This window comes from Oryza sativa, chromosome 7 (assembly GCF_034140825.1).
Source record: "Oryza sativa Japonica Group chromosome 7, ASM3414082v1".
In the NCBI taxonomy this organism is placed as follows: Eukaryota; Viridiplantae; Streptophyta; class Magnoliopsida; order Poales; family Poaceae; genus Oryza; species Oryza sativa.
The window spans coordinates 14461685-14466789 of NC_089041.1; the positions used below are offsets into that span (position 1 = coordinate 14461685).

The following is a 5105-nucleotide window of genomic DNA, read 5'->3' on the forward strand; positions in this document are numbered from 1 at the left end:
AAATAATGTATTCAAATACTAGACTAGTTATCATGCCTAAATATAATTTTTCTAGAATTTTCCTCCTCTCTTTAAGCCTCCTAAAAATTCAATCTAGCTTTCTAATAGCCCATCTTTGTTTAATTTCTGTGAGCAGTCCACCCATTATTTTTTTAGTGCAACCAAAGAAAATGGAATCTAGGTGTAATCATCTACCACCAGTAAAATCTACACTAATTCTTCTGGTCTACACATTGAATTATGTAGTTACAAAGTTAGAGGAGAAAATAATTCCGAAAAAAATGATCTAAAAATCAAGTTTACCCAGAATCTTACCCAACCCTCTCACCCTAGCCTAGTTTGCCATGACCTGGACCCACCTGGCAGCCTCTCCAGCTCGCCCTTCCTCTGTCCCTCATCCTCAGCCGACCAAGAAACACATAGAGGGAGAGATTGAGAGCCGACCGAGTCCTGGACGCGTCGACGCGTGGTGACGACGTGTCGACGCCTTCAAGTCACTGAGTCATGCCTCCATCTCCTCCAGACCGAGTCGCCCAACTCCACACATCACTCTGGAGCTGAAGAAGCCGAGGGAGAGGTCCTCAGCCTCTCCGTCATCCTCAACCTCGCCACTGGTCGTAGTGACGACGACCTTCGCCATCTCCGTTTGAGTCAAGGTCACCTCCATCTCTTTCGCGTTCCCATCTCTCCACACAATGCCGAGCATTTCCTCTTTTGACCTAAACCCCTCTCGTGCAGTGCATCGCCAGGAACGCAAGCCACGCCGACAACGCCCTGGAGCACGCACCGGAGCGCCGCCGCTTCAACCATCGTCGCCGTCCGGCCATTCTCATCCACCTCAGAGAAAGCCGCTGCGCCATTGTCATCGCCTCGACCTCCTCTTCAAAACGCCTCAAGAACCCCAGCCGGAAACATCAAGAACACGGAGAACACATCCTTTTCTTCACCGGCGCCAATCTAGGATCGCCTCCGCCGTCATCGTCGTTTACCGCTGCCTCGGTGAGCCATTGTTCGATTCCTTGCGCATACACCATCTCCTTGACCTCACAACCCTCGTGCATGCTTGCTTGAAGCAGCTCATTGTCCCGTTCGAGCCGTCGTCGTTCACCCGAGGAGGAGCGCCGTCGCCGAGCCGTTCCACAAGTCACCGCTGCCGCCAAGACCTCGACAACCCTAGCTCGACCCACGGTGAGCATCCTGAAGTCTAGAAGACTACATGCATGCATCCTTTTCGTTCGTAATCGACTTCCATGCACACATGCACTTTCACCCCAAAACCACCGCCGCTCACACTCGCCATCGGCGCTACTCCGATGTCCTCTAACCAAGAAAACTAGAGGAATGGAATCGCGAGAGCTTTCTCTTCATTTTATCTTTTGACCTCAACCTCAAACGAGCCACCGTTTGCCGCCGGCGAGCTCCAGATCGAGCTCAGCCATGGCTAGCTCTGCTCTGCCTAGAGCAGAGGGATGACTTCCGTGAATTAGATTAAGTGCAGGGATCTGTTTACAATTGTAGAAACACACTGACATATGGGCCTAGGACTGCGGGTTGATTCCTAGAAACCTCAAGGGCCTTTGTGCATATTGGTCCCTCACAGCCATGTGGACCCATCCTTTAAAATCTGAAGAATAATTAGGAAAATGCCCAAACAAATATGTTTAGCAGAAAAATGCACAAAGTTGTAAAATCTATATAAAATCAAATATAGCTCATTTTGAAGTGATTCTAGTTGCTGTAGATTCTTGAAGTTATGAACTTTATTCCAGGAATATAAAACTTGACACTCACTGTACAAATAATGTCTCTAAAATTTATCTAAGATAGGTCATACATAAAACATGTACAAACTTATAAAATACATAGAAAATTCATCACAACTCATTTTGAAACAAAATCAAATTCTACAGATTCATCATCATACAGTCTCTGATTAGGTGAAATAAAAGTAATTACTTACTTTGCATCAAATGCCTCTAAAACTATTATCTCTATAATGATTAGTTTTAGATAAGCTAAACTTTAGAAATTCATGTAGAACCCAATTTAGCTTCAATTTGAGTAAACTTAAGTTCTGTAGGATCACTAAACATGTATTTCTAAGTTATGAAATAAGATTATATACTTACTGTGTAGTAAAAGTCTCTAAATATTCATATAAGGATTTACTAACATAGAGCAGCCTTTAATTTGTAAAACTTGTAGAAAATTTATTTTTAGTCCAAATGAAATGAACAAAGTTTCTATAGAACCAGCAAATAGTTATCTTCAACATGGTAAAATAAAATTTGGAACCTTTTGTAGAGAACATAGATCGAAACCTTAACTTAGTGAAATAAGAATTTAAACACATAGTTGTTTAAGTAATACATAAACATGTATAAGTATATATATACACTTTAGGTCTAATTAAACCTAAATAAAAACTTGATTGACCAGTGAAGCCATAGTTCCATCCTCATCCACTAAAACTTAGAAGAACTTGGCTCATATAACAATTTCTAGGTTAATATAATATATTGCTAGTTTAGATTAGAGCATCTCTAGTTTATAAAATATGAACCATACTAGTAAAGACCATAAACATGTGAACTAAAAATGTTTTAGATAACCAAATTATTCCTTTTATTCAACTTAAACAGGAAGTAGCATGTTCTGAACCTATAACTCAAAAGTCATGAACATATAAAACACTATACACCAATAACACGTTATAACTTGTAAAATGCATAAAGAATTCATTATAAATCCAAAAATTGTGAAACCAAATGTGTTAGTATTAGAAAACACATCTCCACACCCCTGTGAAGTCTAATCTAGTAAAAATCACTTTACAAAAGTATTTCATAACACTACCTAAGACTATACTACTATAAACCGATAAAACTTCTAAAAAGTTCATAACTCCCTAATGGAATAAGTTAAAATAAAAATTCTTTCACCTAAATTCATTTTAGATCAGTACCAACCCACTGTGCATAAATCATGCATTTTAGAGCATTTTGGATTTTCAGCTCTTTCGGTGTTTAATTGCATATCGTGTCCTTTTATCTAGATAATTGCATAATCGGTGAAGGAGTGGATTAGGTGCTAACAATTCTCTGATCAAGGCAAGTTTTCTCCTCCCATCCTTTGAACACATTGAATCCCATGATTTGAGGAATGAAAATATTTGTTTGCAAAGTTGCATGTGAACTTAGATTATATCGGTATTTGAAATTGGGTTAAGGTAGTTATGACCTATTTGCTGCATACCCCACCTTGAATAATTGATCCTCTTGCTGTTTGAACCCCTAGAAATGGTTAGAGTACACTCTTTGTGCTCAAATGGGTTTATATATGCTCTATGTGCAACTACTTTGCTTAGCCATGCTTAGAAATATGCAAATGCTCATTCCATTTATAATTAAAATGTGGTTTTGATACTTGAACCTTCGCTAGAATAAAATGAATATGATGGGTATTTGCGAACTAAAATGTGTAAAATGTGATTTTACACTTGGGCAGCAAGTGGTGTGCATACAGTGTTAGTTGCATACCGATAGGGGGAGTGTTTGCCCAAGTCCATAAGGACCGAACTTGTGTCACCCATTTAAAGTTATTCGTACATCCATATGTGCTAGTATGGGATGGCCTAAGCTGATTAATCTATTTAGGACTAGCCTTGCATTCTGGTAGGCCGGTGTGTATGAGTTCGTATAATTCAGAGGAGCTTCCTATTTACCCCGACGTGGTAGTTTAGGTGACTAAGCGTGTCCAATACAACGGTATTGTGCCACGTGGTGGGTTCCCGTCGTGTCCGCCACCACGGTGTTAAGTTTAAGGCGTGGGCCCGCCACTTAACGGTTCTAGGTATATTCCAAGTATGCCTAGGATGGAGGAACACGTATCGTGCTGGTGCAAGGCTAGGCTCTAAGTAGTGTAAAGGCTTCGTTATGACCTCTAGATCACATTCAACATGAAGAGTGTGGTGGAGTCTTGCAAACTCAAAACAAACTAGAGAGTTCATATCATGTGGGTAAAGCTGTACAAACTCTGCAGAGTTCTTTAAACTAATCGATTAGCCGTGCTCACGGTCATGAGCGCTTTGGTGATGTGTCATGAGTATAGACTATGTTTTAAAAATGTGATCATGTGACACTGGTTTGAAATTGATAAATGTGTTGAGTTGTGTATGTGGTGATACATTATGACTTATTGTTAAGTATGGCAATAAGAGATTGTTTATGATGGAATTATGAAGAAGTTAATAATGAAACTCAAAACTTGTCTTTGTTAATTGAAGCATCAACTCTTTTACAAAAGAATTGCGAAACAAAACTTGCTTTATGCTGAAAATGAACTACATATTGTCTTCCTTTGAATATATGCCTTACATGTAGTATAGTAGGATTGACTTGTGCTTGCCAGTACATTAACTTGTTTAATGTACTGACTCTTGCTGTTGATATAACCTTTTGTTTGCAGGTTTAGTCTTAGTCTTTGAGTGATGCGGGTTCCGATTGCTTCTTCTAGGATGAGAACTTAATGGGGTAAACCCCTAGTCGGTGTGCTTGTGATTGGGTAGTCAAGCTTCCGCTGTTCTCTAATAAGTCTATTTGGCCGGTTGGCCTATGTAATTATTAAGTTGTTGTAAGTCTTAAGTTTCTTTCATCTTAGTTGTGTTTGCTATGTGTAATCATGCTTAAGATGAAAGTGTGAATCTAGTGCACATCCTGGGAACTAGATTCACATGAGTATGAGTTAGGAATATTTGAGAGGTTGTAGATCTTTAGCTATTTTTATCAAGTCTCCTGAATGTGTAACACATCTGGTCGCCGCCTTCGAGTGGTTTGACGGGCACATCTCAGGCTGAAGTTGACTGGCAGGCTAAGGGCTCAGCAATGTCTCCAATATTCCTCTCTCGAGGCGTCGGATGTTTCATTATGCTTGTTTGATGACTTGAATTATTCACTTCATCTCAAATATAATGGAAGGTCCGGAGAGCCTACGACACTTAGTCTTGGGAGACAAATAGCCACACTAAAGGCAATACAGCCGAGGAATGGCAACCTTACTCACAAGGACAAATAGTCATTAAAAAATTATGACAGCACTAACCATAT

The 5105-nt window shown here is 39.9% G+C and overlaps 1 non-coding gene across 1 annotated transcript; it reads left to right on the top strand.

The window, feature by feature from the left end:
- The first annotated feature begins 650 nt into the window (after nucleotides 1–650).
- Nucleotides 651–4873, top strand: LOC107275265 (uncharacterized). Its single transcript, XR_010742515.1, has 4 exons — nucleotides 651–999; nucleotides 1077–1188; nucleotides 3056–3110; nucleotides 4468–4873. It is a non-coding gene; the product is annotated as an uncharacterized protein (transcript).
- The last annotated feature ends 232 nt before the right edge of the window (nucleotides 4874–5105 follow it).